Source organism: Loxodonta africana, chromosome 21, assembly GCF_030014295.1.
Source record: "Loxodonta africana isolate mLoxAfr1 chromosome 21, mLoxAfr1.hap2, whole genome shotgun sequence".
Classification (NCBI taxonomy): domain Eukaryota; kingdom Metazoa; phylum Chordata; class Mammalia; order Proboscidea; family Elephantidae; genus Loxodonta; species Loxodonta africana.
In genome coordinates, this window is record NC_087362.1 from 62,677,881 (window position 1) to 62,690,023 (window position 12,143).

General features: G+C 43.3%; 1 non-coding gene across 1 annotated transcript; it reads right to left on the reverse strand.

Annotated features, from left to right (window-relative positions):
* Window positions 1-8,324: 8,324 nt before the first annotated feature.
* Window positions 8,325-8,395, reverse strand: TRNAE-UUC (transfer RNA glutamic acid (anticodon UUC)). Its single transcript has one exon. It is a non-coding gene; the product is annotated as a tRNA-Glu (tRNA).
* Window positions 8,396-12,143: the final 3,748 nt, after the last annotated feature.

Below are 12,143 nucleotides of genomic sequence, written 5' to 3' on the forward strand. Positions count from 1 at the left end.
AGGTAGTAGTGATGCTTCACGCTTCCTAGCTAGACCCATGTCTTGGTCGTCTCTGGGGTATAGCACTTAGAACACCACCTGGCCGAGAGGGGATAGTCAATGTTTATCAAATAGATGGATGGATTAGAATCCCTGCTCTGCGCCCTATTAACTGTTTAACTTTGGACAAAGTACTTAGCCTCCTTGGGCCTCTGCCTCCTCATCTGTAAAATGAGCCTCACAATGGAGATATTGGATAAGCATCTTCCCACTGTAAAAGCCCTGTATTTTGCAGAGAGAATGGTATCGTGAAGAACACTATGGCTACTGGGGAGAAACCCACATGGCAAAATAAATGAAGCTACTACTGTCTGTTTCTGAAACTTAAAAACCGGCTGCCATTGAGTCAACCCTGTGTTATGGTGACCCCGTGTGTGTCAGAGTAGAACTGTGCTCCATAGGTTTTCAGTGGCTGATTTTTAGGAAGTAGATTGCCAAGCCTTTCTTGCAAGGTGCCTCTGGATAGACTCAAACCTCTAGCCTTTTGGCTGGAGCACCTCCCAGGGACTTCTTATACAGCTTGTTAGTAATTGTTGTTGTAAGGTGCTGTCAAGTCAGATCCGACTCATAATGACCTTATGTATAACAGAATGAAACACCACCTGGTCCTGTGCCATCCTTAAAATCATTGCTATGTCTGATCCCGTCATTGTAGCCACTGTGTCAGTCCGTCTCATTGAGGGGTTTCCTCTCTTTTGCTGGCCGTCTACTTTACCAAGCATGATGGCTCTCTCCAAGGATTGGTCTCTCTTGATAACATGTCCAAAGGACATGAGACAAAGTCTCACCATCTTCTCTTGTAAGGAGCATTCTGGCTGTACTTCTCCCGAGGCAGATTTGTTTGTTCCTCTGGCAGTCCATAGTATATTCAATATTCTTCGCCAACGCTGTAATTCAAAGGCATCAATTCTTCTTTGGCCTTCTTATTCATTCTCCAGCCTTCACATGCATCTGAGGCAATTGAAAATACCATGGCTTGTGTCAGGGGCACCTTAGTCCTCAAAGTGACATCTTTGCTTTTTAAGATTTGAAAAAGGTCTCTCGCAGCAGATATTCGAAACACCAGTGCCCAGTGCAATGCTTCATTTGATTTCGTGACTGCTGCTTCTGTGGGCATTGATCGTGGATCCAAGGAAAATGAAATCCTTGACAACTTCATGATTTTCTCCATTTATCATGATGTTGCTTATGGGTCCCATTGTGAGGATTTTTGTTTTCTTTATGTGGAAGTGTAATGAAGGCTATAGTCTTTGATCTTCATGAGTAGGTGCTTAGAAGTAGTGCTAAAACTTGAACCCAGGTTTTTTAACCCTATACCAGTGCCGTGTCCACTTCTAGTATTTTCTCTAAGAAAAGCAGGTTTGCTTTAACTGACACCTATCAAACTCCTTTAAGCGAGGGTGCTACTCCTTGGTTTCCTATTTCGGTGCGTGTATCAGTGAGTTTGTGTTCTGTCTTCAGGAATGGTAGTGGGGGTGGAGGACAGATGCCCTTTGGTTTGCTACGTGTCACTGAATGTCTCAGCTCTCTGAGCTCAAAAATACTTGCATCCTATGTGCACTACTCTGGAGCAACATGAGTGCCGTTTTCCCTGTTAGGGTTACGATCATAATCACAGCAAGTAACCGCTTTGCTATTTTGCTGTCTGACCATCCTGGTGTTTCAGCTCTGCACTCTCAGGCTTCCTATTAGCCCCTAATGCCACCTTGCAAGCACACTGGGTTCAAAATGGCAGCATGCAATGAGCTTTAAGGTTGTGTCTCTGCTGTTGTAGCAGTTGTAACACTTGTCAAATAACACATGTGCCCTCTTAGCATCTCCCAGTGACGAGTCTGAAAGGACAGGTTAAGAGACGGCCACTCTTTGCAGGGAGATATTTTGTCTGCTAAATGGTTTTCTCTGAAACAATCGAAGCGGCCATGCACAGACAGCTCCACAGCGCAGACAGGAGCAGAGTGGGGCAAGTGCTGGGGTATACATTCAACCTGGCTGGGGTTACAGCTCCATGTAGACAAAATCCAACTCCAGAAATGACTGTGAACTTTCCCATTTTAATGAAGAAATGGGCAGCCAGAACAGGCAGGCCACAGAGAGAGCAGCAGAAAGGGACGTCAGCCCTTCCAGTGTGACTATATCAGCACTTGCCCTTGGCTTCTATCACCTCTTGCGGTGGGGGACATCACCTTCCCAGTTAAGAGGTAAGTTCCATGAGAACAGGCCTTTTCGTTAGCTGTTGTTCTCTTGGTGTCTACAACAGTGCCTGTTATATGGTTGTTGTTTGTTAGTTGCTGTGGAGTTGTGACTCATGGCCACCCCATGTGTGCAGAATAGAACTGTGTTCCATTCAGTTTTTAAGGCTGTGACCTTTTGGAAGCAGATTGCCAGGCCTGTCTTCCAAGGCACCTCTGGGTGTGTTCAAACCACCAATCTTTTGGCTAGTCATCGAGCACTTAACCGTTCGTGCTACCCAGGGACTCCATGGCATATAGGAGGTGCTCAAGAACAACAAAAAAAAAATCACTCAACCAACAAGCAGAAGATTCTCTGAGTAGTTGGGAAGTAGCAGTTAGGGAAGGAAAAATGTCACGCACAGGAATTAATTACGAATCACCTCAAGAGAATACTACATTCCCTCCACAATTACAGCCCCAGTTGTATATATTGGTTTCAGAACTTTAAACTCTGTCATCCTTAACGTGTGACAAGTTTATTCAATGCTCTAAAACAGTAGGACAACAATGAGTGTCCCAACCCTGCTGGCCACACACGGTGGCCCAGGACCTGAGTCCCTGCAACTCACAGATATGTATGATTTTGGCCTGCATTGCGTTCAATTAAAATATCATTAAATGAGTGTGCAACATTGAAAAACTGGGAGGTTTTACATCAAACTCTGAATTTCTCACTTTCCCTCAATAATCAAAAGGGTCACCTTCTTGCAGAATAGCAGCTGGCTGGAGCTGAGAAGCCGGTTCCCCTTGAGAGGAGGCTCGTGCCCTCCAATTTGTCCTGTCCTCCCCTGGTCCTGACCACTTGCTCTGCTAACCTGCCTGGCTCCTGAAGACTTTTGAGTTTGCTGCAGGGAGACAGAGGGTGCTGTGCAGAGGGGAGGTCTCTTCAATTCTGTCCAGGTGAGCCGTGCATATGAGACCATCCAGAAAAATGTATCTTTATGCAACTTGATCGTTTGTGAAAGAGCAGGCATTTTGCTGAGGCTTAGGAAAACAAGGAGTCTCTGGGTGATGCAAATGATTAACATGTCTGGCTACTAACTGAAAGATTGGAGGTTCGAGTCTACCCAGAGGCACCTCAGAAGGAAGGCCTGGCAATCTAGTTCTTAAAAAAAGAAAATCAGCCATGGAAAACTTCTACTGAGCAGAGCTCTACTTTGGCACACACGAGATCACCTGTGAGTTACAATTGACTCGACAGCAAGTAGTCTTGTGTTTTCTAGGAGAACAAAGCAAGCATGATTTCAGGAACAAATGGCATTGAATGTCCCAATCAGCAATAGCAAGTTTGAAAACTTTCATATGACAAGTTTAATCTAGGGCATAAAATCTGAGGGCAAATCTTCCTCAGGGCACATTGAGGTCACAGGGCCACCTTCCAGGGCAGTTTTTAAATGACAAAGAAGCTGATTTGTTCCAGAAACAGATGTCTTCTAAAACGTTGACTTGAATGTGTTTTGTAAAAATATGTTGAATGCCATTTTATTATTTTTGGATGAGAAGTTGACCTTGTCAGCTGTGGTTTTGCCCATGGTCGGTTTTTTTTTCACCTCCAGAATTGTAACCCCTGTCACTGGCAGGAGATGTCTGTGTGTTCAGTGTCAGGTTACAGGGTTCACAGTAAAGGTGTCACAGGAATCCAGCCAAGGCTGGAGATTGGATGGCCCAGAGTTTAGGAGGAAGTTTCAAACAAGCAAGGAAGCTGGGTCCTGAGTTGCCGGGGCAACACAGGATTGTACCAGCTGGGAGTACCATCAGGGACATGATCCAGGAGGTGGACATCAGGACTGTGTCTATCAGGCATTTGGAGACAGGACAGTTTAATGGCTAGACTCCCTGAATGGTGCAAAAGGTTAACATGCTGGGCTGCTAACCAAAAGATTGATGGTTCTAGTTTGTTCAGAGGTACCTTGGAAGAAAGGCCTGGTGATCTACTTATGAAAAATCAGCCATCGGAAACCTTATGGAGCACAGTTCTACTCTGATACACATGGGGTCACTATGAGTGGGAGTTGACAACCACTGGTATTATAGTCCTGTGGCTAAGGGCCCAAACTCTGGATTCAGATGGTCTGTGTTCAAATCCCACTTTGCCTCTCTTACTGTGTTATCTTGGGCAAGGTACTGAACTTCTCTGAGACTCAAATTCCTTATCTGGAAGAAGTTCCTACCCTAGAGGTTGTCTGAGAATTCAGTGGGTCTAAACATGTGCACTACACAGGGAAGAGTCCCGGGCAGTTTTAAGTGCTATGTAAGTACTTGCCGTTACTGCACGGCCTCCTGTGCTGGATGGTGGAGTAGGCTGGGAGGGCATGTTTGTCCTGGGGAACAGCTGTGATCACCTAGGACTCAGAGCTGGTCCTCCTCACTCTGCACCCTCCTCTGAGCACTGGACAAGATCTTGACACAGTTTTGTGACAGGGGAAAGCCTGTTACCTTCCGGAAGATAAGGTCCTAGTCTCAGGGTGTTTTGTACTTGATACAGCGTAAATACTTGGTAGATAGGGCTCACTCACCAAATACTTGCTGGTTGATTTGCTTTAAAAGTCTCCAATCCTGCCCTAGATCAATTAGATCAAAATTTCCCAAGAATGCAGAAATTCTGATTCTTGAGTGAAACCTTCCAATGGTTTAAAAATAAACTTAGCCAAACACATTTAAGGTTCCTCCATGTCTTTTTGCAGCTTGATAGCCCGTTTCTTTCATCGTTGAAAACTACTACATCGTGGGAATGTCCTGATATGTATATTGCTAAGTGGAAGAAGCCAGTCTGAAAAAGCTACATACTATATGATTCCTAATACGATGTTCTGGAGAAGGCAAAACTATACAGACAGTAAAAAAAAAAAAAAAAACAGTGGTTGCCAGGTGTTCAAAGGGAAGAGAGATGGATGAATCAGGGGAGCCCAGGGCATTTTTAGGACAGCGAAGTAATGTATGACCCTGTAATAGCGGACAGGTGACATTATGTCTTTGTTAAAGCCCATAGAATTATACAACAAAGAGTCAACCTTAATGTATCCTATGGACTTTAACTAATAGTAATCTATCCATATTGGTTCATCAGTTGTAACAAATGTAACACGTGAATGCTAGATGTTAACAATAGGAGAAGCTCTGTGTGATTGGGAGGTGGAAGGCATATGGGAACGCTGTGCTTTCTGCACAATTTTTCTGTAAATGTAAAACTGCTCTAAAAATAAAGGCTTTTTTTAAATTAAAAAAAAAAAAAAAAAAAGCCTTCGTAGGCTTCTTGTGGCCAGTGTGCTGCTAGTTTGGAACTTCTGGGTCCTTGTAGCAGACAATGATGGTCCCCAGCCCATAGCCCCTCGGGCCTTATCGCTTCATGACACTCGGGCCCACTCACTGCACTCAGCATCTTTATCCCTTTGTTGGGGGTTTCTCAGGCTGCAGAGCTCACTCTGCCCCCAGACATGGACTTCAGTGCTGGGGAATCAAACCCTGAAGTCCCTGGGTGGTACAAGCAGCTAACTGCTTGGCTGTTAACTGAAAGGTCAGAGGGTCAAGTCCACCCAGAGGCCCCTTGGAGGAAAGGCCTGGAGATCTACTTCTGAAAAATTAGCCTTTGAAAACCCTATGAAGCAGTTCTGTTCTGACGCACATGGTGTCGCCATGAGTCAGAATCAACTCGATGGCAACTAGAGGAGGCATCCCACAGTAGTGACTGGTGGGTGTTGGTATACAAATACCCCAGCTCCCTCACCCTGTGAGTGGGATAACTCTGAGGTGTGTGTGTGTTCTCTGCTGGGTGCAACGTTCCCTGTCAGGACGGAGCCCCAGCTGGGATTTGTTTGACAGCACACTCTCTGTGGCTGCCTTCCATTCCCTCCCTTGCTCCTCCATCCTACTACCGTGGTTCCTGGAACCACATCTCTACCACTTGCACTTGAATCCTTGTTTCGAGGTCTGCTTCTGGGGAAAACAGAAAACCAAACCCATTGCTGTCGAGTTGACTCTGACTCACGGAGACCCCATGTGTTACAGAGTAGAACTGCTCCGTAGGGTTTTCTTGGCTATAAGATTTATGGAAGCAGATCGCCAGGCCTTTCTTTCGTGGTGCCACTGGGTAGATTCGAACTGCTGCCCAGGTTAGCAATCTAGTGCAAACCATTTGCACCACCCAGGGACCTTGGAGACACCCAAACTAAAAAATTCTTTTGGGCACTTGTCATTCAGGAAAACGGGTTCTTCCAGAGTATTTAGTAAGTTGCATTGGGCAGGCATTGCAAAATGGAATGGCTTTGGGGCCCAAAGACCTCTTTGGGGCCAAAATAAGGCTTCAGGATCAGCTAAAGCTTTTTACACTGTCCCTCATAATTTTTGGAGAATGAAGGTGGGGGAGAAAGACCCTTTTGAGTTCCTTGCGTTCATTTGCATTTAAATTTGAAGTTGAAATTAAGGCTTTTTAGAAACTTTTAATTTCTATTTAATTATAAGAATTTCACTGCAGGGTATCTGTCTGATTTAAAGGAATAATTAAAATTAAGTAGAGCTGCAGTGATTTGCCACAGTGTATGTCTGTCTTTCAGGGTGTTAAGCAATAACGAATTATTTGTGGCTGGAGGTGCTCTATATGTAAATCCCCACTAGAATAGAATTTGGTGATAGAGAAATTTTGATTATGAAAATCACATGGCAAGTTGGAACATCAGTGCCTCATAAATGCTGCCGCCGTTACCATTACTTCTCTTAATACCCTCAATTAAATGATTTAAAATAGAACAATAGATAAGCGAGATCAATTAATTTTATAAGATGATCAGAGGAATGTGGTTCGGCATTGTAAAAGCTGTAAATGTGATAATGGTTTTATCAGACAGGAAAATAACTCGAAGTGGCTCCAACCTTATTCGTTTATGCTCGGAGGGGTTTTATTTGTGATTCATCAAATGTCTTTTGTAAGAGGGAGAGTTTTAAGAGCTTGCCCATTAATTTTAGAGAAAAATAATTCAGACATTAAAACAGGCGCTATTCTCAGATGGTCGTACGTCACCTGTAATAAGTGATAACAACCATCAAGATATCTTGATCCTGTAACCTGTTGGAAGGAGACTGCCGGTGGCAATAACATTGATCCTCCTGAGCACTCGAGGAGAGCCTGAGCTCAGCCTCTGTGTCTGAGGTCTAGGCTGGAGGCCAAGTAGAAGGTACCGACTCAGCCAGTGATTCTCTGCCAAGATGAAGGATGCACCGTCGGGAATTTGAGAGCGGCAGAGTGAAGGGAAGGATCATTTTTGAAAGGCTACATTTATCCACAGTGTGTATTGGGGTTAAGAATGATTCAATTATTTATACCCCCCTGCCTTTCAAAAAGGAATTAAGGTAGTAGCTTCCCCCAAAAAAGGACAGAAACAGTGAAAGAACAGTAAAAGGGCAAAGCTGAGTAAGAGGGGGTGGTGGGTAAGGATTATGGTGGCTCCCTCAAGGCTAAGGGAAAATGTTTGCAATTAAGAACAAAATTTTGTTCTGAGCTTCCTGGCAATCAAAGCAAAAAGGAAAGCATGGTAAGTCATTACCTATTATTAAAAACAAACAAACAAACCAAACCCATCGAGTTGACTCCCATTCATAACGACCTATAGGACACAGCAGAACTGCCCCATAGGGTTTCCAAGGATCAGCTGGTGCATTGGAACTGCTAACTGGTTAGCAGCTGTAACTCTTAACCACTGTGCCAACAGGGCTCCTATCTCTTAGTGTCTTATTTAAAATACAGAAGAGATGACCTTTAAATTTGAAGAGGATTTTATTGCAAGAGTCAAAGTGAATACAGTCATTGCTGTTAGCTGCCTTCCAGTAGGCGCTCCACTCTTTTCAATCCCACCGCACAATGGAATGAAACTCTGCCCAGTCCTTTGCCATCCCCATGATCAGTTATGGATCAGATCGTTGTGATCCACAGGGTTTCTACTGGCTGATTTTCTGAAGTAGATCTCCAGGCCATTCTTCCTAGTCCATCTTAGTCTGGAAACACAGCTGAAACCTGTTCAGCATCATAGCAACATGACCAATGGGCAGTAGCTATGCCTGAAGGACATTGGCTGGGAATCAAACCCAGGTCTCCCACATGAAAGGCAAGCATTCTACCACTGAACCACCAATGCCTCCTGGATATAACCATAGAGGTTAAAAAAAAAAAAAAAAGAAGAAGCAAGGTAGTAGAGCACAAAACACAAAAATAGTTACTCTGGAAATCACCCTTGGTCATTTGGACCAGAAGGCTTATCTCTGATGACAGCAAGTTGTGAGAAGGCATCCGTTTTATGATGTCAGCTTCCAAGGTCAGAAATATTGCTACCCACCTAGTTTTTTTTATAGATAACGTAAGTTGGTGCTGGGGCCAATGACCAGTAAGCCTAGCTCAAGAGAGGCTAGATGATCAAACATTAGCTTCACGACTTTAAGAGGCAGTTCGGTGATTATGAGGAGAAGGATAGAGATATGGTGGCAGGGAGGGGACATCTCTGCGACTTGCAAGTGGCTCTGGCAGCTGGCTCTCTGCATGAGCCATGGTTGGATCACCCCACCACTAACAGGCTAAAGCACAATTCGCTCAGTGGCTCACGGACTGGTGTCTGCCTGCCCTGTATTAGCACAGCTATTTGGGGCTTACGTTGGAAGTTCCACGGCATGTGCTCTGATTAATCAGGACTTCATGTTCTCTTCCTCCTCTACTGACATTCCCAAAGCTAATCTCTTTGGCTCTCAGGCCTAATGGCAGAAAGGTGTGGCACACGTCTGTGGACTTACTCCTATTGAAAAATCAGCAGAGAGGAAACTCTTAGACTCAGCTGTTATTTAAGATTCCTATAGGGTTGCTGGAAACTCTGGTGGCATAGTGATTAGGAGCTATGGCCGCTAACCAAAAGATCAGCAGTTCGAATCCATCAGGCGTTCCTTGGGAACAACCTGGGACAGTTCTACTCTACCCTATAGGTTCGCTGTGAGTTGGAATTGACTCAGCTGCAACGGGTTTGGGTTTTCGGTTTAGGGTCACCATGGGTCCGAATTGACTCAGTGGCAACGTGTTTGTTTTTTTTTTGTTGTTTAGAGGGTAGATAAGCTAAAGAACATTCCAGGCTGGTAGTGATCGTTTCTCCAAGTTTCTTGGTGCATTAAATATGGTTTCTGCATGAACTTGTTACTTCCTACCTGACATTTTTTCTGGGTGTGATAGAAAGAGTTTGAGTTTGGAGACAGACTTGGGTTCAAATCCCAATTTTGCCACTTACTGACCATGAGATCCTGGCAAAATTATCAGACTTTGCTGAGTCTGTATTTTCTTACCTGGAAGAAAAAAAAACCTCCCTGAGTTAATCCATGAAAAGTATCAAGTGGAATCTTAATGCATATACAGTTTTCAGGCCATAGTTCTGTTTGTAAATGTGTGATAAACCTTGTTGTAGACGCTGAGAATACAGAAACGCAATCCCTTGAAGAATTCCACATCTCCTGGGGAAAACCAAGACCTGACAGCAAGACATTGTGAAACATGCCATGATAGTGTTGATGGTTCCGTGGGACAAGGGTGGCTAGCCTGGTGATTTGAGCATAGAGGACCTCAGTGGATGGTATGGACCCATTAACTGTGGCTTTGAATCACAAGAGCCAGACACCAGTTTTAGTTACTCAAGGTGTGATCCATGGCCAAAGTTACTCACCTATGTTTTACTTGCCTACAATATAAGGAGTTGAGGGGCAATCTGAAGGTCCTTTGCACCTTATTAGCAATGTGGAGGCTGCTTGCAAGGTAGACAATGAGTAATGTATAGAGATCAGATAGACTTGAGTGTTAGAAAGTTTACCTAGTCTCCACCCAGAGTTCAACGTTGGGCTCCTCTACAACACCGAAAGCCTTTCCATTAGCTAATCCTTGTACCCCCCTCCCAAAACACACACAGATGAGAGAAGGAGTATTTAATGCATTCCTGTAAAACAGTTATTAACCTTGCATTACGATCGTGTTTACAAGGTGGCTGAGACACCATTAATATGAAAGATTTCATCCCCCTCAGCGACTATGATTTAGTGGACAGGAAGGCGAGCAGTGGAGGTACCACAGGCTGATTCGATGGCCAAATGAACGAAGTCAGACCCGCTCTCCCCACCCCAGTGTGTACTTGAGCTGAAGCCCTGAACTTCATCAGCCATGTAATTCCATTTATGCTATTACATAATTAAATGGAGACTTGAACTGTGCTTTTTAAAAGATTGTGTGATCAGATGCAGCTTGAACAAGGGCCAACTTTGAAAAAAGTGCTCATTTCACGATTCCTTCCTATTGGGTTTGGAATTTGTTTTGTGGTTGTTGTTGTTGCTGTCATTGCCTCCTTTTTCCTTTCAATAAATTTGAATTGAACCCAGTTAATAGTTAAGAAATTAACATGAGTATGGCTTAAATTTATTTATTTTTTAAATATGCTTTCAAACTAAAATGAAAACTTGTGAAATCCAAATCTTGTATCACGCGTGGACTACTAGTGGTCCCACATTCTGAGCGAGCAACGTGAACTAAGATTTCAGATGGCTTTTTATCAAATCAGGTTTTAAGCACAAAGTTTTAGAGTCTGCTCGGAGTAATTTAATTGGCAAATGGTACACTTAATTCTTAAAATAAGTCAAGTTAACAAAACAAAATCTTATGTCTAGAACAAGGCTACCATTGTTTGAGAAGTTAATTAACATTTGGGAGAATGCATCTGTGTGTACTCAGTAATATTAGGGAACTCAACTCAGATATATACATTAAGCCGACAGATTTTTATAGCAATTAATTTTATAGACAAAAAAATACAGATAAGTTTAAACAAAATCATCATTATTTTAAAGTACAATCATATTTACAAAAATTAACAGGAGAAAAGAAGTATATTTTAAGCCTAAGGAAAATGTGGTCAGATTTTTTTTTTTTAATTTTAATTGGCACAAACTGTTCCTTGTAAAATCTAGACTAGTCTATGCATATGCAGCAGCTCTTATTAAGATGCGTTAGAAAACCCAAGTGCCATTAAGTAATGAAACTGACCAGAGGTATTTTCTAGTGCTTCAGTTAATATCCCGGGGGTTAAACTGTAAGGACCAAACACAGTCAGAGGCAAATCCAGATGTGAATTGTACTTAAGGACCTCAGAGTCTCTTCTGAATGGATTGGTTTCGAAACACTAAATTAATTGTTTTGTCTGAAAGTTTTTTTCCCCCCATTGATAACTGAGATGGGTGTGGCCTCAAACTCCAACATTAACACAGAGTAAGACCGGGCATAAGCACCCTCCAGCCTGGCCCCAAGCACATAGTAGGTGCTCAGTAGATGTGAGCTGGGTGAGTACATTAAGAGTGGGTTCAGAAAATCTACATGATCTGATCCAAAACATGACACTCTTGACTTTGAGATCTTAATGCCGGCTAGCTTGGCTTGACTGGAGCCTGTTGTGTGAAACTCAATCTTAGTTTTCATTAAATAACCTTGAAGAAGGAAAAACCAAACCCATTGCCGTCAATTCGATTCCAACTCTTGGCACCCCTAAAGAGCAGAGTAGACCTGCCCCATAGGGTTTCTAAGGAGTTGCCAGTGGATCAAACCGCTGACTTTTTGGTTAGCAGGTGTAGCTTTCCATAGCTCTTAACCACTGTGCCAGCAGGGCTCTAATCTTGAAGGGGGGTAAACAATAATACTTTTCATTTTACAAATTCCTAAATAGCATATATATTTAGTTATCTTTTAATCCTCACAATCAGCTATAAGGCTCTATACCCATTTTATATGGTGAGGTTAAATAACTTCGCAAAGGTTATACATCCAGTAGGCAGTACAACTAGAATTTGAACCCAGTCAACCTAGTTCCTGAAGCCATT